The 26,477-nt window shown below is 37.5% G+C and overlaps 1 protein-coding gene across 5 annotated transcripts in view; it reads right to left on the reverse strand.

The window, feature by feature from the left end:
• The window catches only part of NRG3 (neuregulin 3), a 343,618-nt gene that overhangs the window by 38,664 nt on the left and 278,477 nt on the right, over nucleotides 1-26,477 (reverse strand). The window lies entirely within an intron of this gene.

A 26,477-nucleotide genomic window follows, 5' to 3' on the forward strand; every position in this document is an offset into this window, starting at 1 on the left:
TATGTACAAACTATGTAAACGTACTATCCTTCAGGAGAAGATAAACTTTGGCCACTCTCTCCTTTACTAAAATACACATTTTTTACTAATAGCATTTTAAATTTCAAAATCCCTTACATGGGCTGATTTTTTTTTCAAGAGTGAAGCACAATAATTGTCAGAAAAAACCCATAAACTTGACACTTCAGAAGGATGCATGGTTATATGAAACCATACAGTGCAACAAAGTTTCTTAAAATCTACAGAATAATATGAAATTAAACACAACAATAAGAAAAGTATTTTCAGAATGACACACATAATGACTTAAAAGCTAAAAGTGACTTTTAAAATAAAATAAATACCAAATTATCTCTGACCCTGAGGAGGTTATTGAGAAGATGGAGCCAGCAGTGCAAGGCAAAAGAACAAACAGACAATAATTGAGACAAGTTTCCCACTGGGTGTGAGGAAGAACCTCTTCCCGTGGGAACAGCTGGGTGCTGGGCCAGGCTGCCCAGTGAGCCCATGCTGTGTCCATTTCTGGAATCACAGAATCACAGAACATCCTGAGTTGCACAGGACCCACAAGGGTCCTGGCCCTGTAGAGGACAGCCCCAAGAGTCACACCATGTGCCCAAGGGCATTGTCCAAACACTTCTTGAACTCAGCCAGCCTTGGGGCTGTGGCCACTGCCCTGGGGAGCCTGTTCCACTGCCCAACCACCCCCTGGGTAAAGAACCTTTTCCTGACATCCAACCTCAACCTGCCCTGACACAGCTCCAGGCCATTCCTCGGCTCCTGTCAGTGTCACCACAGAGCAGAGATCAGTGCCTGCCCCTCCTCTTCCCCTCAGGAGGAAGCTGTGACTGCAATGAGGTCTCCCCTCAGTCTCTTCTTCAGGCTGAACTGACCAAAGGACCTCAGCCTCTCCTCATATGGCTTCCTCTCGAGGCCCTTCCCCATCCTCATGGCCTCCTTTGGACACTCTCCAGTTTTATATCTCTTTATACTCTGGTACTCTTTATACTTTATATCTCTTTTATACTGCGATGCCCAAATCTGCACACATCACACCAGTGCAGAGCAGAGCAGGACAATCACTGGAGGTTTTTTGGCACTCAACCAGTTGACTGTGGAGCTCCTGAATTATTTTCTGACTGCATGAAAGGGAGCAGCTTTACACAGTCACTCTATGACAAGATGAAGGACAGATTACACCAATGTCAAATGTTTTCAACAAAAGCCTGTCTGGTGGCACCAGTAATAAACACTTCTCCACAGACTGCCTGGGTGGGTCTTACAAGCCAGAAGCTGTCATACACAATAGTGTTTCCAACAGCACAAGGCAGCTTCTGATGTGCTTTGTAACGTTTCTGGTCATGATTTTTATCTAAAAAAACAGCAAATGGAAATACCGTGCCAGAAGCAAGCACTACCTCTGGCTCATCACAACGTTTTAGCACAAAACTCACTTTGGAAGCAGTAATGGCCAAGTGTTTTCTGACTCATGCTTTACACGACAGCCGTTTCTGCATCACTCAGCCTCACATCTTTTAAAAATATTCACATTACTTTCTGTGGCAGTCATGATGGACAGCTCATAGCTAGAGGTCCTGAGCCTTGAACAAACACTGCTGAAACACCAAAGCTCTGCGTACAGCTTAATGAAAGGAATAAGCAGACTTGAAGAGGCTGAAGAGAACAACTCAAACAAAAGCAGCTGAATAGCAATAACTTGGCCTACTTGGGCTTGCCTGTGTCCCAGTTTTCTTTCATTCCTGGGTGAGACATATTTTGAAGAGCTTGGGTAGCACCGAGAGACCGAGGGTGGGCTGATGGCGAGGCAGGAGGCAACAGCTGCTGCACTGCCCTGAAAGCAAAAGGGGAAAGAACACCAAAGAACAGACTGCAGAAGAACGTGCTACTTCCAGTGCCAAGGCTGTGGGCAAAGTGTGAGAGTTCATGGAGATGTCTTTATGGTTGCAACTGAAATTCCACACAAAAAGGCTTCCCTGCAGGCCAACCTGATGCCTCTGGCTCTAAGTCATTGCTTTCTCCCTTACATCTGAAGTTACTAATTTTAAAATGAGTTACCTTCATATTTTCCAGCAGCTTTAGATATTAATGTCATCAATTCAGGAAAAATCCAGTTTGAAAAATTATCAAGAAGGCATTTAAGTAAAATCTCTGCACATCTTAACTATCTTTGAAGTTTTCCTTTGCTGTCAGGTGTTGCAAAAGCCAAAGAAAACATATTGCAATTCCACATTGCTCTTCATAAATCCTCTTTGACAGCTCCTATCTGTTTTGCCTCTCTGAGCAGGACTAAAGAGGAGATTCCTTCAGATGACCCCTTTCTACTCATCACCTTAAGGGTATGCATCTTATATCAACTCTAAGAAACAATCAGAAAACAATATGATTTTTCAAGTTGCCTACATATTGCTACCATCAATTTCATTTTTAACAATATTGTCAGAGAATGCAGAGGTGATATGCAAAAGTGGTAGCTATGAACTAAGATAAATGAACTTAATAAAATGTTCCTAAGTTAAGGATTTACAGATTCCTCAGTTGCTAGCAATAAATGAGACATCCACTCTCAGCTTAGATACTTTTCCTCTAAACCAGTTTTGTTTATATATGTGATATATATCAGAAATATGTATAAATATGTGTTTATACTATATTAATAATATGGGAACCCTGTTCAAGAACCTTCCAGTCTGACATTCCTCAACTCCCAATTCTTCTCACTTGCAGCTTTTATTAAATCTTACTGGGTATTTCCACCTTGTTTAGACTAATTTTTGAATTGGAAACATTTAAGAAGTACTTTTTAAGGATTAATCTGTGGAATCCACCTGTGAGGAGTCTTGCACAAAGTAAATCAAGACTTGCTAGAAAAAGTGGGACTGATTCTGGTCTACTTTGCAATATGCAAGCAAATTAAAGCATTGTTACAGAGTAGAAACACAAGAACTGTCATTCAGGCGCGAGGTGTCCTCATATTTTGTCTCAAATGGCTCTTATTGAACAAAAAAATCAATTTCCAGGTATTCTTGACTGGCACAAGGAACATCAAATATTCCAATAATGCAGAATTAGATCTTATAAAATACAGACAAGAGAATCAACTCCCACATACGTGTTCCAATAGGCAAATCCTTCATTGATCATGCCTATTGGGAAACAACAGATTTCAGCTCACTAAGAGTATTTTCACAAATGCAATTGCACTATTTGCCTAAAGGAGATGTTTTCGCAGGCAGAGGCTTGTGGATCCTCTAACCAGACATTTTGCAAGGAATCAGAAATGCTTACCGGGATGCTCTCTGAATACATGGTGTTTTTATGCTCACCTGTTTCCTGCTCCATGTTTTATTGTTATATGTCTCACAATGGAATTATGTACTAAGTCATTCCTCCTCTATACTTTTTTGTTTTTAACCTTTTGACAAAAAACAGCATCATACTCCAGATATTCTGAAATCAGCCTAAATTTGCACAACTTTATGAGCCAAACTATGTCCTGCAATGATTTCTGACCTCTATTAGTTGAATTTACAGAGAGAACCATGACTGACATCTCCTTCAAATGCTGTGAATATCTCCAAATTCATCCAGTCATTGAGGCCATTTATGTTGACCTTCAGTAAGTGACTGTGTTAAAGTGTGTATTTTTACTTCAGTGGATTCAAAAGCATAAGCCAGTCACTAGGAAATCATTTAGTGGTAACTCTTGCAGTACATTTGTAGTTTACTATCAGATTTATCACATTTTTAATAACCACCAGTAAGAATGCTAAAAGAAAAGATATTCGAGGCCTATTTATGGAAACCAAAGTCAAATCGTTGAAAAGAATCCCATTATTTTTAGTAGAATAATTTTATGAAACTGAGAACAGTTTACTCCAATATTTCTGTGACCAGAATAGAGAGGAGTTATTGGCCGATTCTTTTCACAGAAACAAACAAACAAACAAACAAAAACAACAACAAAACCAACTTTAAATAGTTGAGAAATATACAGGGATTTTTCAAAAGAATCCTTAAGTTTTATTCTGTTGATAAAAGCTAAACAAAACTGCAGTGAAGGCTGTCATCATTTCCCTACCAGGCAGAGAATAACCACAACCCAGAAGTAGAAAAGAAATTTTGGAATTGTTTCTGAAAGAATCCCTGAAAAATTAATTTCCAAAACTTTACAACTAACATCCAATAGCACAAAGATACGTGAAACACTCTCCAGATGCAAGATCAAAATTGACCCTGGATCAAACCTTACCCTTTTACACTTTCTAGCTTGGTGTTGGGCTCAGTAGCTGGAAAGGTGCCTGGGAAAGGAAATAGAACAGTGAAATCATCCTCCCATCAGGGTGTTTTGAAAGTCTGTGTAAATTCTTCTGAATCCCATTGCTTCCTCGACTATCTTGTGTAAGCTCATGTGGTCTACATGCTGCAATTGCATACACATGCTAGGATTTTCCCCAGAGCTTCCACAATGGCTAAAGAAAACTCAGATCTTGTTAATTAATCTTTAATTTGAAATTGACAGAACAAATTTGTGCCTGGCTAGGTACAAGTGGTATAAAGCCCTCTCCCATGAATAATGGAGCAGAAACATCTGATATAAAGAAAGTCTCAAAGTTTAAATATCTGTCTAGGGACATATGGGTTTGCTGCCTTTTTTTTTTTTTTTTTTTTTTTTTAATTACACTTCCAAAGCCTAAGAATAAACATTTTTAGATACCAATTAAGAGACATATATAAGTATTCCTCTACTTTAGGGAATTAGCTAGAGAGAGGGATAAAATGATTAAAGATAAGAAAGAAGGATTTGAAGAAATAGAGAAGACTTGATTTCTCAGAGCACCCCACATACATGCTGGCCACTTTTTACAATACTGAAATGCAACAGACTTCTGCTTGCACGTTTGCAACTTCAGTAAACTTCAGTGCTGCTGTTGAGGAAGAGATGCTGAATAACATGCACACAACATGGACAAACACTACCTTGTCTTAAAGACTGACTGGAGGCACCCAATATGGGCTAAACTCCAGGATTTTTGCAGCAGACATTATCAGGTTTTTATGCAGACACACACACCTCTCTGTCAGTCAGTCTTTCTCAAGTGCTCCTGTCCCTGTGAGCTAAATCTCCTGTGGCAATATTCCATGACTAATCATTAGAGCAAGTTTAGGTGATGAAGAAAGTACCCAAGAAAGCTCTTTCCAAGTACAATCAAAACAAGCAGTGCATTTCCTGAGAAAAGTCAGTGGTCCAAAAAACCACTAGGTTTTTCCAGGGGAGCAAAATATTTTACTACCTGGAAAGCCTTTCAGGTTTAGCAGAAACAAAATAAATGATGATGCCAAACATCTCTCTTAAAAAAAAAAAAAAAAAAAAAAGTCTTCTAAATTACCTTATCCCAATATGTCCTATCTGCCTAGCTTACAAAACAAAAAGACAACTGCTTTTATTAGTCACTGCTGCTCTCCAGATGAAAATGCAGATCTCTGGAATAATGCAATCATTTATTTTGAAGTACTATATGAACTTTATTTCAACCTTTCCAAATGAGAGCTTTGCCTAGTGTTGAAATTACCAAATGTCTAACCAGATTTCTAATAGCTTTTATCTGCTTTTTATTTGTACAGAAAAATAGCATATATATAAGCATATATATGCTTATATTTTATAACAACTAATTATAATTATTTAATTATAAATATCTTTTACAAGAATCCTACCTATTAGACTACAGAGATGCTGGTCTTAAGGAAACATTTAAAAGCCCTCACAGTTTTGAAGCCATGTATATTTATCTTTCATTCAAACCTCTGGTTTCTATTATCTTTTAAGAAAGGAATGAATTAACAACTGCAATAACTTCTAATACTGGGGTTAATTCTGAAGCTTATAGAAAATATAATATATTTAGTTTTGCATTTAAGAATTCAATTAAATATTTTTGCTTGATTTGCAACAAAGCTGGATCATTTTGATATAAAAGTTATCTTGGGACACAAGGACCTTTTAGGACCTATGAAGTCAACGTAGCTCAGAAACTTCTTTTGAGGTTAGAATTTGCTTTATTTCCTATCAATCATAACTTTTATTTATTATATAGGTTTATTCAGTACCAAAATATTGTCCCTAACCCAGTTTGTAGTATGATTCCAGTGAAAAACTACAGGCTGAAGAACTCTGTAATCTCATAAGATCTCTTCAAAGACAAGAAACAAAACCATCTGCTCCCCCCAACAGGCTCAAACTACTGTTTTCATACCCTAAAACTAGAGATTGAACAATGCAATCAAATGCACACAACTTTTTTTTGTAAGACAGCATGAAACACAAGGGATTTTGCATATTCAAAAATATTCAGATATGAAATGAGGCAAAAACCTTTGTATGTTAATCAAATAGCCAAATGCCAGCAGCAGCTCTGCTATTTAGCAGCTCATCGAAGCTGCAGTGAAAGAGGGAAAAAAGTCTAAATAAATCCAATCCAAACCAAACTGTACCCTGTTAAAACTTTTCTACTGAAACATTTCAAGCCTATGGGAAACTATAAATATCACCATTAAATTAATTTTTATATATATTTATATAAATGTAAAATAATGCCTAAGCATTTCTTTCTGGACCACTGAATACTCTTACATGCTCCAAAAAAAATTTCCTCTCCAGAGAAAAACACAGCACTGAAAAAAAGATTTTAGAAAATTTTAGCCATGTGACATAAAAGATACTATAAAAAAAAATTAGGCTAAATTGTAGGAATTATTACCATGCAATAAAACAGAGAGCTATCCAAGTGAAGTGCCAGGGGAGGAGAACGTTAGACAAATGCTACACTGGAAACCTTTGGCTTTTTGTTGCTATTTCTGTGATGTTAACACATCCATTACAACTTTTTTTTTTTCACTAACAAGCAGCAATTATCACAAATAAGCAAGTGAAATTATCTGGGAAATGCAGATAATCAATCTACCAGGTTTACCTGCAATGCATGGTGAACCTCTTGGATTGTATCAAATAGCTTTTCTCTCTGTTAATTGAAAAAAAAAAGTGAGCTCCCAAAACCCACCTCTATATTAACTGGAGTAAGACCTAAGTTCATATATTTTACTGAAAATTGCTCTTTACATATATTTAGAGATACTTGCTGTCTCATATCCTAATGATTTTTAACATAACAGTTACTGCACTCAGGTAAGATATGAATCTCCTTCCTGTTTCTTTTTTTTTTTTTTTTTTTGGAATGTAAATCCCTTTTCCAAATTGAATATTAATGTGTATGACCTTTTCAATATTTTTTGAAGAGCAGGTTGATTAACTCAGATTGTGTCAAAATATTTGACTGAAGAAAGGAGTGAATTAACTTCAGTTGTATCAACAGAAGTAAAATTATCTCTGTCTCAAAGTCTGCCCCTGCAACAGATTTTGTATCAACCAAGTCCAAGACTTGGTTTACTCCCTAAGCAGGTGAATATACTAATGGCACACGATTAATTCCTCAACAGAGAATCCCAGGGATAAATGCCACAAGACCAGTGATTCCCATCATCCTGCTGCTACTCCACCTGAACGCAGCTGATGAGCAGAAAAATTCAGTTCATGATTTATACTGCTTTATACTGAGGACTTCAGTTAAGACATTATCCAGTTAGCTCCAATTAAGACATTATTCTGGTAGCATGAGCAGTGGCATCTGATTAGCCCAGTTCTGGTATTTTAAACACAAATCACTGATTTTTTTTTTTTTTTTTTTCCTAACAGCTAACTGTAAGAGAATGCAACAGAGGAAGTGAGGATTTGAGATTATAAATAGAGAACACACACACTAAAGAAAGGTAATTATGTTCTCTGAAATTTTACTCAACTGCTGCTAAGAGTAGGAGCAATCTGGACTCAGTGAGTGTCCAGATCACAGCCAGGGTTAACTATTCTCTGTTGACTCCACTGAATGGCAGATTTTAGTACCTCTGACGTGGGGAAATGGCTCAAGCCAAGTAACCAGTGAAAGATGTGCACTCTCTGGTTTGTGGTAGTGCTATCTATAATAATCCTACCAATAATACACGTGATAAAGATCACAATAGTTAAAGCTTTGTGGAAGGCACAGTGACAATAGTCAGAACTGATATTTATGTAAATTATTGTACCACACTGGAACACTACATCTTCAGTAAAAAACTGTAAAGTAAACAAGCCTACCACTCCTCCCAAAAAATTAAGACGTAAAATTTCAGTCAAAGCTCCAGAACTTTTTGCTGTTAAGAAAAAAACAAACAAGCAAACAAGCAACAACTGGTGAAAGTATTTAGCTTTGACAGTTAAGATGAGAATTTTCAAGAAGCCTAATGAATGCTCCAGCTGCATTTTGGATTAGATTAAGTGGCTAATTTATGTTGTGCTTCTTTGTTAGCTGCTAGTGATGGGCAAGCCCAGCAGCACGGATGCAGAACGGCAGTAATGGACTTTGCATGACATGATTATTCACCAGTAAATGAGGCTGGGGACAGCCCAATACTGCTGTCACTTAATGCTGTATTAAAGTGCCTGACATGGGCAAGTTTAACTAAACACTGAGATGGCAGCTCCCAGAGTGATCACTGGGAGTGTGTGGTTAGGAATGGCAAGATTTAAACCAAAGGAGCTCTATTCAGCAGTAGAAACTCCAAAATCTGCTAATAGGCTTTTTAAAAGATTACCTATTAACTTCCTTTCAAATAATTATATCTTCTCAGATGCTCCTAGGGTTTATTTCGTACTTCACAAAGCAAACTGTTCTCCTTACTCTTTGCAAGGCTTAACAAAAGAGACTGAGTACAAATGTCCAAGTCAGTCAGTATTTTCTCAGAGACCTTGTTCCCAGTTATGGCTAAGACTTCATGCTGAATAAAAAGAATAAATTATAGGAAATAAAATATGAAAGTGAACAGCAGGCACTGTGCTTGTTCCCAGTTGATCAGATTCTTATTCAAAAACAAGAAACCTAAGAGGAAAATATTGCACTTGTGCTATTACTGGATCAGTCTGGATATTTTATTTTAGTTTGAGGTCAAGAAAGATATATATCTCTATATTTGCAGTGTCAAACCCACATTGTCTGAACAACACCTAACACTTTGCACAATAAACTCTCGGGAGCACTGAACACGAATTGAGCTTAATGTCCTGGACTCTCTCTCAGGCTCCCACATGCTATATAAAGCAAATAAACCGCTTAAAAGGATCTAAAACATTTGAGGAAAAGCAGCAATACATTAGTCTTTCCACCTCAAGCTCAGTGGGTATTTGCTGGGATGTACTTCACACAGATAGAGTTTCAAGTTCAGAGAAAGCTGACTAGAAGATAAAAGGTCCTGATAACCTTCAAAGCTCTGCATTGCTGTTGAGAAATGCTCACTTCCCATAAAGGCCTCCAATGGATTAGCAGCTTTGTGGTGTGTGAGCCCTCCCCACAGCCTTTCATTATATTTCATAGTCACTTAAGCCTTTTGCTAATAAAAAGACAATGCCAAGGGTGAGATTATGAAATACCCCAAAGTTAAGTTGATAACAGTTTAATTAAATGTTTCTCCCTAACAACATTTCTGGCACGGTTCTGGCAATAAAAAGGAAAAGTGAATGTTGAAATTGCATCCTTTGCTTTTCCCATGACACTGCCTTCCAGAGCATGCTGCAGAAGGTCTGGTTACATGACATGGTTGCTAAATTCAGTTTTACACTGAGCACAAAGAATTCATTTTAACTTTGGGTTTGGTATGGAGAAGGCTCTGTATGATCAGCTTTTGTCTGCTGCTTTTTAATTAAACTAATAGGGACAGGTCCTCAAAGGGAGTAAGTGAGCATAGCTCTACTGAAGTGACTATTTTCCAAGCCTTCCCTCAAAGTGAATAGTAAAAACTTCCTATTAAATCCACATTGTGCTTTCTGTGGAGAATGCACATCTTTGTACAGAGGAAGCTCATGGCACTTATAAGCAGGATTCATTCACTTAATCAAGACAATAAATGCACATTTCTCTTCTGTAGCTATTCTTTTGGATGCTGCTTCATTCCTTCATGCTGCAAGTAATGGCTCTAAGTGCCACAGCCTTGCTTTCACCCTACAAGTCACCTGTAATGGATAAGCAGATAAGTGGTTTCCTAGTATCTTCTCTATGATAACTCCATCTGTAAGCCAGCTCTGATTCAACTTCAGCTTGGAAATTTTACTTTGATAAGGGCTTGGGGTCAGTGCCTCATCATCTGCTGTTGTTGAAACAGGCAATGTGTGACATGTACCAAAATGGAGAAAACATCAGCTATTTTCTGTGGAAGACGTGGAGAGGAGTGGTTAATTTTACACTGCCCCTTAAAATTGGACTGCTCTTATGGCTCTGAATTATATGACACAATAATTGTGTCAGTTAAAACTCCATACATCCTTCTAGTTGACTTTCAGCACAATTATCCCTTACAACACCCCAAAATAAGGACACATTTAGATTGTGTTAAATGAGTAGTACATGAGGGTAAATAGGAGTTGTACCAGGGCAAACTGGATTAAATAAACTAAATCAAAAAAAGTCATAATGTCACAGAAATTAAAGAAAAAAGATGAGTTATTTTCAAAAACAGAAATGTCAATAAAATATGTACAAGGAACACTTGATCGCATGAGAAGCAAAATTAATTAAATCCCAATGTGACACTTTGCCATGGTGCATTTGCTAGGCAGTGTACAAAGCCATGAACTCTGACTCAGACATCCCATATCATGCACAGAACAGCCTTAAAAACATTTCTCACATCTGCAAAAGCAGCAGCTTGCAGCAGTAGTTCATGGCATCATAGATCTCACCCACAGTGGAACATCCTTCACTCCTCTCCTGATCCATAAGGCACATTTTATTGATGTTTGTCCCCAGACCAACACTCATTTTCTGACTCAGCTGCAGCACTTACTGATTTGTCTCCTCAGCAAAACTGCTGGCTTCACTTTTGCCATGAGAACCATCATTCCCAGACTTGGCTTTTAGGGTAACAACAGGAAACAACCCCTTTTCCTCTACAGCAACAGAATCACAGTGTTCCATAGGATCACTGCTGCCTTTTCCAGCTGATTATGCTGCCTCCTAACCAAAACCTGAAGGGGTTTCTTTTCTTGAAGAGGCACTGAACTTTCCCCTGTTTTTAACTTTACCTTTCCTGCCCACATCAGCTTCTGTCTTAAACGATTTGGCATAAAAACACGGGTCAACAGGAGGGCTGACTGCATTTTACAACCCTGATCCGTGGCACTCCATGCTGAGCAAACAGCACTGGGAAGCAATCCAGCAGACATGAGTGTTTTTCAGACACTACCTGTCTCCTCTCTAAAAAGCTGCAATTTAGCAGTAGGTGCAAAAAGGCACAGCAACAAAGAGAAGGGCTCAGACACTTCGTACACTGTATTTTGGACAATAGAACATTATTTCTTCACTGTATTCATAACAAATGCTCTTGAAAACACCAAGTGCAACACTAACAGCTAAACATAAATGGCATTTGATTATTTTATGAAGTTACCCCTGTGGTTTTGGACACAGCTTCAGTTGTTTATTTACCCCTACAAAAGAAAGACTAGGCAGAACAGATACTGATGTGTGTGGCAAGTGGGTGAGCAGCTCAGCTCAGCTCCTGAGCACAGCACTTGTGCCTCTTCAAGCAGGTGGAGGAATATGAGCACTGCTGCCGCAGCAGTTCTCCCACACAGACTTTGCTTTCTCTAGTAGTGGACTGTTTGACTGATCCATCTCAGGAGCTGAGGTCTTCTAATTCAGTGACATTAAACTAATGAACTGCATAACTCCTTACCTGTGTGATACTTTGGCTTTTTAGAGCAATAACAAACTTATTAACCAAGAATGATTAAATTTACAGTAAGAAACCATTTTTCTTTGTAATACTTCCTAGTAGTAGACAACCTGAAGTGGTTCCTTTCTGCTTTCTGTTAAAAAAAAAAAAAAACCAAAAAAAAAAACCCAAGAAGCAGGGCACCCACAACATGATGGTTCACATTAACAGCATTCTTAAGGAAAGGAACATTGATTTTGTACATTGCTATATATGTGCCTGCACAAAATGGGATGGATCATTACATAGCACATGATTAGATCAGTGAGGTAGATTGGAACAAACTAGAAGTTGTGTGGTTTTGCATAACACAAATGGAAAAAAAAGTTACTTTAATTAAATGTGTGTGCACATGCTTTACTGAAAATAGAAAACTAGAAAAGATTACTGAAATAAAGGAGGAAACTATACAGTGGATAGCTGGCTTAGGTGTTCACACAGACAAAAGGAATTTGGGAGATCAGTAATTTTCCATTTACAACTCTTGAGTTGTAGTTTTGCTCATGAAACTTTGGATTTTAGAACTGATTCCTCTCACATTTTCTGTCATGAATTAAGATTTATTTTATCTTATACAGTAATGCATTTATACATTTAGCCACTTAACAAATTTTCATAAGATACAGGGGCATTTGTCAGCATTTATCTTTCAATTCCCCACAGTGTAAAACAAATCTTTGACAGATGCAATGATAAAAAGATGCGAATGCCAGATTACATAAAGAAATCACAATAACATTATTTCTTGGGAATTATTATTAGAACTGTAAATTAGTATCTATTGTGACACCTGGGATATAAAAATAACGGTTTTCATATATTTTTTAATCACTTATATTAATTTCAGATACAATTTTGTCAGCTTGTAAATGAAATTTATTATTTCACCTGAAATTACTTTTGTTCACTAACTATACAAAGAGTTTCAAATCAGTTTGCAAACACAAATTTTATTGCACTGCACAAGAGAAATCTCACGTTAATATCCAGGAGTGCAGCAGAATCAAATTCTTTAAAAAGACATAGATCTCTTCCTGGTTAAGAAAGCAAAATTATGGTCAAAATTCTCTTTTCTTGCCATCACTCTTTCAGGGAATTCATGCCCTCCTGCAACTCTGTTTCTGTTCTCACCTGTGCTCCGATACCAGATCACCTTTCCATGAAATCAGGTGGAGTCACGGCTCTGCAGGGCAACTCTGGCCTCTGACAGATCCCTCTGGGATGCTCCCAACTAAATGGGTCAGGCATGATCAAAGATGGCAGAGTTATTTTACCAAATATTTCTAACAAATTGCAGGAAAGAAAATTAAAAATACCACAAGCGACGAACCTAACAAACAATGCTGTTGTTAAAAACACAAAAGGTTACCTTTGGTTTCCAAAATGGAAGGATCTTCTGTGATTATGTTTTTTTCTGTTTGGCTAAATAAAAAATCTCACACAGTTGCATTCAGGCTTCTTAGTGAATAAAAGAACTTAATGCATAATCAATTGCTGAAGAGAATGAAAAATAAAGTAATGAAAATTATGATGTCATTTTACATTCAAGTCAGATGACAGAAAGAAGTATCAATATTTGCTTTTCCTCTCTTACTTATTACGAAAATAAGAGAGGAGAGTAAAATGGTATCTAAAGAGGAATTTTAATTATTTTAAAGTTATTAAAACTTTAATATAGTTCATGTGTTTGGAATATATAATGCAGCTAAAGCAATTTAAATATAGACAATGTTAGAAAGGAAAACAGCATAAGAGCAACCAAAAACCCCTTTTTATAGATTTTCAAAACTGAGGGTGGGAGTCAATCCTGACTGTTAATCCACTTTTCATGTTCATGCTCCTTATACAGGTTATTGCAAAAGTATATGTTAATAAAAGCACTTATGGAACAAAGTGTGTTTAAGTTGTTTAGTTAAAGCCAGGCTTTATGTTGATGGCATTCTCTGAAGACTAAACCTCTTTTACTAAGGCTCTTTGAAGAGGAGGCTGCATTATGGGAGCTGTATCAAACAGGATTGTTAAACTGCTTTGCACATCTTTGTGGCCATTAGAAATCTCAATACTTCCAGTTGGTCCTTTACATTTTTGCCTAAATACAGAATTTAATGTGAAACCAGGTACTAGGTGAGAAATTCTTGATATCACAAGCATACACTAAATAAGCAAAGGTGTCTAGAATAGAACAACTTCCTGGCATTTCAGTTGTGATGATCTAATCTAAAACAATGGACTGCAACTCATTACTTTTAGAACTTGCTTTTGCATAAAGCTGATAAAATATTGTACTATAGGCCTGGATAATTACAAAGCTGCAGAGGGAAGTTTACTTTAGAGTTACATCACATACTTTTTCTAGCAGTAAAATTACATAAATAAAAAAGGACTAGTATAGCTTCGACAGGACAAGAAAATTAGGACTATCAAAACTAAGACTAAATTCTTTTCTGCCTACCCAGAGCACAGCATATAAGCAGAGAATTGAGTATCAATAAGCAATTATTTGTCTGAATCACAAAATATCAAGTAGCAGAAAATACATTATTCCAGAGTATTTATAGAAAAATAACAAATTTTATCTAGCTATAAGGAAAATCTTTTACCACTAAAACAGTCAAGCATTGGAACAGGTTGCCTGGGGAAGTTGTGCAGTCCTAGGTTTTTAAGATTAATCTGGATAAAGTCCTGAGCAGCCTGGTGGCACCTGAGTTGACCCTGCTTCGAGCCTCAGGTTAGAGACCTTCAGGTTCTACCCTGAATCATGCAGGGGTTCTGGGATATCCATTTTACAAATACTTTTTAAGTAAGAAGGTAACTCACAGGCACACCAACTACTGCTCTAGAGGACAGAAGTTACAGATAACAGGGAACATAAGTAAAAAAGTACATGTGGGAGTATAATAAGTGGCATAAAGCTTTAAATAAAACTTTAAAAGATTGAACTAGCACCTCCTTAAAGGTAAAAAGGCAATAACTATTAAGTAATACTCTCAGATAAAAGGCTGGAGAAAAGAATTGGAGAAAAAAGATTTGTATGCTAGTAAATAATAGACCAAGAACCACTTCAAACATATTGCACAAAGAGGCCAGTGCATGAATACAGAGATAGCAAAGAGGGAAGGGATATCTAAATTATTATAACAAGTCTGTAGCTCCTTGCACTGCAGGGGTTGCACAATTAACTAAAAGACAGTTGGGAGATAAACATGAGGTTGGCAAAAAAACACTCTGAATAAGCTGAAGGCTCTCATTTATCACTGAATTATAAAAGAGGTTCTAGGCTCTAGAGTAAAAGAAATAAGGAGTTCTGAATAATAGATGCAGGTGTTCATATATGGCCTTATGAAAAATTCAGAAAATTTAACATTACAGACTTTTTTAAGGGAAAAAAGATAACATTGGCATCAGAAGCAATGGTGATACCAAAATAAGCAGGGAGTGAGAGATGGCTGCAGAGCTGTGACAAACGATGGAAGAGGAAAGGAAAACACCCAGAGGAAGTAAAGAGCTAAAAAGCTGTTCTTCAGAACAGTGACACGAGTAATGACAGGGAGAGACACACTCCTTTGAACAGCAGAAGACTTTGCAAGCAGGTTCATCAGCACAGCTGTGCTACCAACATGAGCATCCACATTTTTTAGAACACTGAAAGCAAAAAAAGGAAGGTGAAGGTATCAAAGTGATTGAGCAAGCAATAAAGATGACAAAAGTGCAAATTAAATGATTGATGGTACACATCTTGGCACCATAAAATGGGCAAAAAGTAACATTACATCATGGGGGGTATTATGGGAAGATAATTCCCTGATAAGACAATTAATATACTGCTAGTTTAATGAATTTTTATTAGTATACTTTATTAAGAGAAAAAACACTAAAATTCTAAATTTAAGAGAAATTTAGGGAAATTGAGCATATTTCAGGGTTTGGGGAGGTTTAGGGAACATGTTTGTCACAGTTCCAAAAGGGGAACACACTATTTTTGTCCCAAAAGGGGAACACACCATTTTTGCTAAACTAGCACCACCAGAACCAGGAACACAGGCTGGACATCCAGTAAGGTGTCTGGAGCACATTTCAATTCTGAATTCACAAGGCATTTGCCACAGTAAGAGTTATACCTGCAAACTTTTAGGTGATTCTGAATTTTCTTTGCACAAGGACTGTTTGACTTTCATTGAACATGGCTGAGCAGACTGAATGGGATGTTTACCAAACTGATTCATGACCTACAGATGTTAAACCCAATCCACAAAGGTGTTGAGGCAATGAAACCATCAAAATAGCTGACACATGGATACTAACACATCTTAAAAGGTATAGAAAAAATTACAAATCACTTGAAAAAACAAGGCAATGTCATTACATTACTTACCCTTTGAGGAAACAACTCCTGACATAAGAGTTGGATAAAGCAGCATCAGTGCACCAGTGCCAAGGCATACATTTGAATTTTCTTTCAGCTGTCCTCTCTCCACATCAATTGCATCAGAGTCAAATAAGAACCTTTGACCCAATACTGAGAAGTAAGATATTGGCCATTCAGTGTGGTTCTCACAAATCACCACTTGCATTCAGCAAAAAATAAATGACAGAATTTCCATATTTTCCCTGAGGTTTAAATCAATATTTTTCAGTTTTCTTAGAAGAAAAAGTTGACTAGAACATGCGCTTAAAAGTATTTTTTTGAAAAAAAACCACATGAATACCTATTTAACTTCAAAGAAACAGCATAATTTAAGACAATTACATCTACTTTTTCTCTCCAGTTCACCTTTAAGTAACTTTATGGAATAAATTTAAAGTGACTTGATTTGTTCTATAGAATTTCTATAGGATTCACTCACCTTCTCCCACCAATGGTCAGCCATCTTATTTCAAGACAGGATTCACTACTAATTGAAAGATGCCATGATACCACCCTACCTTGAAAACAAACTCCATCAGGCAAGAGAAATTTTTAAAACACACTAGATAGATTCACAAGAAATAACTGACAAATAAAATATTCACTTGTTTTTGTAATTTTCTCTTCATCATTCATTAAACAAACACTCAACCGAGGCCACTTTCTTGGTTTTGACTTAAGCACATTACCTAAAGTACAGAAGCATAAAAAACTTTCATGTAGCAAAATTCAGCAGAAGTCACAGTCTCACATTCTCACTGAGGCAGGTTGTTAATTTAAGAAAGTCTTATATTTTTATGATACACTTCCTAACAATGCACTATGTGCAATTGTTTACAGCTCAACAATTTTAAAGGTCTACTCTGCCAGTCCACTGTAATGTACAAAATCTTCAGCCCAGCTGGCTTTATAATCAGTGCATAGACTCTAGTTCACAGCCTCAAAGAAAAATATGGCACAGAAGACATCCAGACTTTTCTCATCAGCAGCAAATAGTCCTTGTCTTGAAAGCAAATTTAAATTATTTGAATGAGAGTAATGAGCACGGTGTAGAATAAACCCAAAAAATGATGTATCTGGTATTTTTCATTAATATCCCATGCATGTACAAATTATAGTGATAAAACATATTTTTGTTTTTCTAAAGCTGATTAACTGTATTTAACACTGCTGTATTCATTTTCTGAACATTCATATTTTATGAGCTGGTAAAGTTAGTGTATATTGTGATTTCCATTTTTCAAATGCTGCATCACTTCTGGGTACAGGAGAGGGCATAATGATAATAAATGAGTAAAACTTCAGTGTGTGCATGCTGTACCCTCCATTAAAGCTAAACAGAGCAGTTTGTGATACAACTGATTTGTAGTCACTGCTGTGAACAGCAACACACTTAAACTGAGTAAGTTCATTGATCAGTAGATTTATGAAACTAACACAAAAAGAAAGTCCACAGGGGTACATTGAAAAAAAAAAAAAAAAAAAAAAAAAAAAAACAATCAGGAAGGTACAAAAGAGAAAAGGTAGGGAGTAGAAGAACGGAAGTTCAAGAGAGGAAACAAAGATACTCCTAACTTTGCACAATTGCACCAAATTACTTGTACATACTCAATTTTGTACCTACTGTTGAGAGATTTATGTAGTTTTTTAGATTTAGGTAATTTGGAGTCAATCAGGAAAAGGACAGGCTCACTTCATATGTCAGTCTAGTCACACACTGGATCCTGATTTCAGGTTATGTACATTGTATTAGAAATAACAGACAGGATTCCAAAATATCCACTGACTTCCATGTCTTTTAGTCAGAAATCAAGAGCAACACAAAACTCTTATTACGTCCAACTGCAATTCTCAAAATATACACTCAACTAACACTCTGAAAACACTCAAAGACTTTGAAGGCATAAATTTTAAATACTCTTGTCTTGCAGTGAGATACTCAAGCCTTTACAGCCCTGAAGAACTTTACCTCATGGCACAGAGGACTGGCAAGAGCTGGAAGTGCACGAGGGAGGCCAGGCTTAGGCAGGCAACCTCCAACACTGCCCCATGGAAATGCATCAGCTGGCTTCACTCTGTGTTCCTTGCATTACTTAAGACCTTGAACTTTGGGTGACTAAGGTCATTATTTCAATGAGGAATCAACTTACACACCTGGCAATTAACAGCAAGCTGGGGGAAGCTACTAATAGAAGTAGTAATGCTCTCAAAGGCAAATAAACTGCTTTTTCTCTCACTTTCATCCCCTCTATAAACTGCTTGTTCTAATTAATTTTGTCTGGCTCTTCCCTGTTACTTTGTATTTCACAATCAAACAGTGAAGACCCTAAATGGTTTTAGTTAATTCTGCTGAGAACTAATATACTGTCCCATTTGATGCTTCTCCATTACCAGGTTATTTTTTGTATTTCCAGTTTTTATTTTCTATTTGAATGTGAAATGTAAAATTACCAAGAGACATAAAAAATAACTATAGAGTAATACTATATTACAACAGAGTTTACTTGGTAAAGAAGGCATGGAGTAGTACATAATTAACTCAGCACAAAAATAAAAAGATCATATTAATTCATATGATAATTACAGGATGACTGATGCAATAGATATAAATGCAATGAGTAAATGACATGAACATGATCCAAACGGATCTGGATCCCTAGTAAATGAAAATACCTCATGATGATTTATTTAACCATTCAATGAAGAAAAGCCACCAGTGGTAAACAAAAAAGTCCATTTGTCATCTGAATGTAACAGTTTACAAGCAACTCTGATATTATTTCCTCTGTTGTGAATAACTGAGCATACAAGAACACCACCTGCACACTCATACACAGGATTTGTTTTTCCCTCTTCCTTTTGTGCTGCTCACACTTGTGTCCCAGATAATTGTTGGCTGTTAAGTCTGAAGAAATCCCACCAGATACCGTGGGCCACTGGACAGAGTGTTTTTCAGCAAAATCATTCCTGAAATGAGGATAAACTGATGCTGATTAGAACAGGAAATGATCACGAGACAATTTTCAATTACGATAAAAATATCTTTATTAGAAACTGTCAGCCAGAGTAGGAATATCTCTGTGCTTCTCCACGTGCCAGTATCCAACAGCTCCTGCAAAAGAAGAGAAAAGGCAGTGCATGAAACAATAACGTAGTGCTCTATGCAGCACATTGCCAATTTTTCCACACAGCTTACCCTTCTCCTCTGCTTCCAGCAATTACTGGCAGGACAGCGTCTCTACTCATTCTAGGCAGGACACAGAAGGACAGAAAAAGATTTAGTTCACTGTCAAAACCATTGATGTTTCTGTACAACTGTAGTATACATTACATGTGCACCACTGCAATGGAACATCTATTGGGATACTTACATTCTGCTTTCCAAATCCTTGAATCATTTACAGAATAAGACTTGACATCTGGGTAGCACCTCCAAGCAGCAAAAGGGCAAAGTAGCACTGATTCACCATGACTGCACAAACATGGTGCAGATCAGGTGTTTGGAGCCTCTCCTCCTGTGTCAAGATAACCTCAACACACAGTGAGCACCTTTCTACTAATAACAAATCCCCCCCACCCCAAACAAGAGATCCCAAGTTCTCACAGACCTGTCCAGATGGTACTCACTGCTTTGAAGCCTCCTCCCAGTCCTCTCTCAACTGGAAATATGAAGTGCCCCTGGCAGATCTTGTGGCAGCTGTCTGTAGCACCACCTTTGACACGTGGATCTCACCTTTGCCCTGCTAGGCTTGTTTCAGCAGTGTACAAGTTACTGTCTACATATTTTTGCATCTGGTTAAACTGCAACTGAGCCCAAACAAAGGCCAAATCTCAGCACTGCAAGTCATCTAATTGCATTAGCATACCGTTGTGTCACTTTTAACAATTCCTCAGGCTCAGAGCAGCATTTACCTAAATACCATATTCAAAATGCAGGTTATGAGACTGACTGGGTATAAGGTCACATTTAAATACACAGCTGTCTGCTCAGTGTTGAAGCCATCTAATTACCTGTATTTCATAATATAAAGTGTTTAACTCTGAGGCACAACAGCTGTGCAGGAACCGAGGGCACACGCCTAATCCCAAACCAGAACGTACACATAATATGTGTATGTAGTAACATGACACAGCAAAGCCCCTCTGTGAGCAGATGAGATGCTGTATCCTCAGATGAAATCCAACCTGGAAGTCCATGCCCCTTCTCCCTGAGGTGCCAAAGTGTTTGAAGCTGGCATGATGAAGAAGAGGTTGTACCTGGCACTAGGAGGTACATGGAAACTTACCTGGAGGCTTGTATACAACATCCATTTTTGAGGCTTCACAAATTCTTTTCTAACCCACAGTTAACACTTGGACCTTATTAGTGCCCCCACAGTCAGCACACAGTGGAACTCAGTCCACATTCACCTTGGGAGTGACAGAATAACAGTCCTTATGTATCATTAGGGATGATGCACAACCCCTTTTACAGTCTGATACAGATCTCACCTAATGCAACTTTCTCCTCCTCCCAGCCCAGACCCCAGCAAAACAGAAAAACCCAGACCAGCTCTGGCTTTCTCAACTTGTCAGTACACCTTGTTATCAGTTTGTGTTTTTTAAATTTCTGTAAGTTTCATCACAAATGATTAGGAGGTTCAGTTAGAGAGAATAGCAAAAACCAAATACTGGGGAAGGTCACCAGAGTAAGTTATATATATTAAAATTATTTTGTCCACCCAGTTCATGGAATTACTATTTTGAGGAAGCATCACAAGAGGCAATTAATGACACACATAAGTTAACCATATAGTAAACCTTTTAAATATAATGCAAGTTGATCCAACCCAGTTCAGTGTCAATACAAAAAGTGCAGATAAATTGGAAAAATGACATATCAAGAAAAGTAAAGATTGTAGCACCGAACTAAGATGGTAGATAGGTGACAAAACATTTAGGTAAAAATCTTTCAACTAAACTAGAACCATATGCCCTAAACTGAGCCAAGATGTGAGGCAGCCTGCAACTTATGCAGCAGATGCACGCTGACTTTCATTTAGCAGATATGTTTTCCTAACAGGTACAACCACTGGCAGCCCCTGAGGAACCTCTGCTCTGTCCGTTGCTCTTGCAGCACTCAGGCATCAGCTGTTCCTCTAAAACTCTCTCTTCTGCTGCTCACATCTCTTTTCTCTAGAGATGATAAATAACTCTTCTTCCCAGCTAAGTAAATCCTATGGAAAGTGCTGTCCCTAAATCCATTTCATGCCTCAGGATGCTATTGTTATTTTGCAGCATACTTAAAAAGGACAGGTATTTCATAAGGCAAACTGAAAGATGATGTCCCAAGAGCAAAGCCTTTAGTGAATCTGGAAAAGATCCCAAGAGCAAAGTCTTTACTGAGTTTGAAAAGATAAAAGCCAGAAAGAGGTAATGAAAATCTGAGGCAGGATGAAGAACAAAGGGATTCAAGGAGCGATGATGATGGTAGAAAATATTGCAAGTATCAATGCCTCCCAGAATAGCCCTTCTCAGTTTGTCAGAAATTTACCAACAGAGTAGAGATGAAATCATTTAAATGCTTATTGATTAATAACAACATAATTATTAGAAAGATATGGTCTCATAGTTCTGGGGGATGATTATGATCAGAATCTCTAATAAGATTTTGTGCAAACAGGAGCATAAAACCAGTCCGTGTTCCATATTATCAGCAAAAGATGTACCTGCTTCATACTATTAAAATGGAATATAGGGAAAACTGAACTTAATTTCTTTATTTTTTAAACAGCTATCCTTTAGAACACATACAGTTTTGGTCATGTAATTCAGTGAATGTTCATTCATCTTCTCTTCCAGCAAGGCCTGGAGCATTACAGGGTTTTATAACAGATAAGAGTTTCTAAGTGGTAACTAAGGCAAGGACCATCCATGCAGACACTGGTTATTTATTATCATTTTCTGGTTGCTACTGCAAAACATTGAGTTTCAGAGGAAAGAATCCATGTTCCCAGTTTTTGAGCTGTGCAAGGACTAATGAACTTCGCCTTTTTATTTCTGGCATACTGGAAAAATACTAAGTTGTTGCACTATTGGTTATCCTGCCCATCAGCAAAACTAACTTTTGCAGTTTGTAAAAATCAAAATGCATCAGTCACAGTGCGTGACACAAGGTCACTGAGTCAATCTGGTTAACTGGATCAGGTATTCCCAGAGTCTTACATCATCTTAGCACAATGAGGAGGCAGCAAAAATAGTCACAGTGAAAATACAGCATGCACCATCTTTCTCCAGTGTTAACAGCTGCTCAGACTACAGAAAACATTTCACACTATAGTCATTGCAAGGAGATATATAAAGTTTAATAGGATCCCATTCTTGAGTTACTTTATTACTCTGCTCAATTAAATGCTATTTAATGATTCAGCACTTACAAAGTATTATATACCATTCATACTCCATTGATTTCAGTGAAGCTCCTGATTTTTCCAGAAAAGATGAGTCGTTCTAAGGAAAAATATTAACTTTCTGTTTAAGTCTTAAGAATAAACAAATTAAAAGTAGTGACTAAATATAACGACGCTACATTGGTTTTCTGTAATTCACACAGGGGACATTGAGATTATCACATCAAAATTGTTTGCACCACTGATACTGGTTTAACTGGTAAGCAGCCCAAAGATAAAGACTACTTCATGTTATGTATGTATTTCCATCAAAAACTGCAGGAACTTGGCTGTTGCAATTTATTGGAGCATTTTATTTCCAGCTATATCCACCATAAATTACTGTTACAGCATAAAAGATCATCATTCTGGATCATCAGAATCGGTGGTGTAGGCAAGTTGCTGAAACAGTTGTGTTTGCTCCTGTGTTGTAACAGGTTATTCCAATACTCACCTTTGTGTTTCATGCCTTAGCACACCTTAACTCTACTCCTCCTCAGTGTAAGAAATGAGTTGAAAAGGCATCTCCTTGGCTCAGGCACCGGCTTGCAGCTCAGAACATCCACATATGACTCTCAGGTAATGATTTCACCCTGCAGCTGGGAGAACATGCACCAGGCCAGTATCTACAACAGCTTTCAGCTGCAGCCTGTTACTCCAAAGTGACCATGTTTACTGTCACAGATATTTTCCCTCATCAACAAAATTTTCACCAGGAAGGTCAACCATTCAGCCCTGAAGTGCAGTTAACCACTTGGGTCAAAAAATGATTATAAGCTGTAGATACTTGTATCCCCATACTCGAATGCTAATGATACATCACTTAGTTTTTTCATTGTATATAACAGCTGCTTCTTTTGATTTTTTTTTAACAATCTCTCTTGCTCACATACATATTACCAACCATCAGCCTGCTTCCCACTGATGCAGAATTGTTAATACTGCTCATATGTTTCCAGCTTGTAGGATCATGGTGACAACTTTTCCTTACTTTTGTGTTGGAAATGTGAATAAAATTGCATGCATCCTTATTGGTGAGACACAGGGCACCAAAGCAGACCAGGTGAGCTGCACGGGGCTCTCCTCACACCACTCTTCTCCCATATGAGAAGAGAGGACACAGACAAGTCTGAACCCTCTTGCAAGGAAGAAATAGTTTCTGTGGTACTGAAAGATATCCCCCTGAGAGCTAAGGAATCTAAATTCAGAAAGCCTGAAAAAACCTGCTGCAATTGAGAATCTGAAGCACAGACAGATTAAAAGATGTTGCCCTAAGCCTGTCCGGGTGATTGCATCACAGATGGATATTGAATCAAGTGACAATAAGACACAAGACTTTTTTTTTTTTTTTTTTTTTTTTTTTTTTTTTTTTTTTTTTTTGACTTGATGTACTAGAAAGTATAAACCATTTCTTTATCACCAAAAGTTTCATAAAGCTGGATCATGGAAGAAAATACTTCAACCCACAATTTTAAGGACATAATGTCCCTTGACCATATACTTGGCTTTCATTTAATTCAGGAGGTGCTGCACATGAATACATCAGAACCATACATTAATTGCTGCATTTGCAACATTTTAAAACAGATGTGCCACATCAATATGCCTGCCTTTGTTTCTGCTATCCATACAAAGAAACAGTGTAAATCAATATCAGCAGCAATATTAAAGTAACAGGTATTCAAGTTTTGGAATACACAATGTTGAGTATTGTACGGAACACAAGCCTGACAAGACCCAGACAGGAAAGGAGGTGTGAGACCATGAGCAAGGTTAACACAAAATTCAGTATGGTACATAAACTGAATGCATAATTCTTGTTCCCAAAGTACTGTTTGTGAGAGAAGGGTCCAGCAGGAAGGAGGTTTTAACAGGTAATGGAAAAGCAACAAACACTGCCTCTACTGAGCACTGGTATGGCCTGCCACAGGAGCTTGTGGGGGAAAACAGCACCAAGTGGTTCACAACAGGATACACAAATTCATGGACCACAGCTCCCTAACAGGACAGTATAAGGACTGGCTTTGTATATACACTTCACTGATTCTTGAGAGTCTAGCAAAAAAAAAAAAACAAAAAAAACCAAACCAAACCAAAAAAAAAAAAAAAAAGGTAATGAATACACTTATCTACCTTCCTTGTCAAATGCACACTAAAGTAGGTGTGTAGTTTCAGTGCACATTTCATCTGTGCCCTTGGACACATCTGCAGACAGATGTTCCCACTGACATGAGATTTAAGTGAGGTTTAAGCTTTGTCTACCATGGAAGTAATTCAGCTGGCCCTGGCAATCCAAGTTACATGTTTACATGGTTTTCAAACAAAATTTCTGGAAGATGATGATGAAAATAGAATTTCTAAGGCAACTGAGCCCACAACTGCAATGAAAACATGAGAAAGTGTTCTCTGGGTTATGTGCAAACAAAGCAAGTTCAGCACTATCTCTACATTGTTGTTTTTCCTAGCTAGAAAACACTCTCTGCACTAATTGTCATTATTTTCTACAGTCCAGAAGTAAACTCATCATAAAGGCTTTACAGGAGTGTCCCTAATTTGATGAGCATATTGTCACCTGAACTCTCTGTGCACAGGGTGTGGATTTCTACTTTGCTGCACGCACAGCAATGATTCCATGCATGATTTCATTTCCTAAGTAAGTCTTCATGAAGACTAGAGGGGGATTTAAGAAGCACAAGCATTTCACTTCTGCATATGATTCCAGAACTTGCTTTTTTCTAGCCCACAGAAAACAATTTCAAGGTTCATTTTAGTCTGCTGTCATAATATTTTCAGGCTTGAGACACAAGATTTCATTAATTTTTATGCCATCAGGATATGCTCCAATATTAAATAAAAAAATCTGAGAGCTATTCATATGAGAGGACTATTCTGAGCCAAGATTTCAGGGATTGGCTTTAGTTCATGCCTTAAAGAGATATGTTAAAAAAAGAGAGGAAACTGAAAGTCTCAAAATAAAATTAAAATAATTCAGCTTTGACTCTTGGGTTACACTTTCCTGCTTCTTACAGAAAGATTCACTCAAAGGATATATGGGAAAGCATCCCATATATCTATACTTCTTATCCTCTTTTACATACATGCTTGTCCTTCAACTTGTGTGCCTCAAGATTGCTGCTCACAATTTAAGCTAAGCAGGAAAAGCAGGATATATGCAGAGTCTTTCAAGTAACCATTCCCCAGCTGTGCTCGTCCACTAAGTCTGTGAAGACACTTGCATCGATTCCACTATCCACTTTTTCCACATTGAGGCACTTTACAGGCCTCACAAAAAGTGAAGTGAAACACAAAACTTCTGGACCTCATGAACAAGTTCCCCAGAGAGAACAATGCTCTAGGATTGGCACAAAATCCAAAAGCAGTAGGAGAAAATCCCTGAACCTGCTGGCTACCCTCTTGTTCCTGCAGCCTGCCATGCAGTTAATATTCATCACCATATTGGTTTCTTGACAATTTATACTTAACTCAACAAAATCCCCACTTTGGAACTTAAAATTGATAGGTTATAAGGCTCTTAATTATAGAATCTAAAAAAATCAAGTAAAACTTAACATAGGAAAAGAACATATTAAAAGTAACTAGTTTGTGACTTCAACAGGAATTTGCCTGCTTTTTATTATAGTGTTTTCATTCATATTTAATGGTTTATGCAAGCTGTTCTTACACAAAGGACCACTAACTCTGTTAAAGATGGATCTCAGCTTCCTCAAGTCTGAAGATCACCAGCTGAGAGGTGATCTGTTAAGCAA

Source organism: Anomalospiza imberbis, chromosome 8 (genome assembly GCF_031753505.1).
Source record: "Anomalospiza imberbis isolate Cuckoo-Finch-1a 21T00152 chromosome 8, ASM3175350v1, whole genome shotgun sequence".
In the NCBI taxonomy this organism is placed as follows: domain Eukaryota; kingdom Metazoa; phylum Chordata; class Aves; order Passeriformes; family Viduidae; genus Anomalospiza; species Anomalospiza imberbis.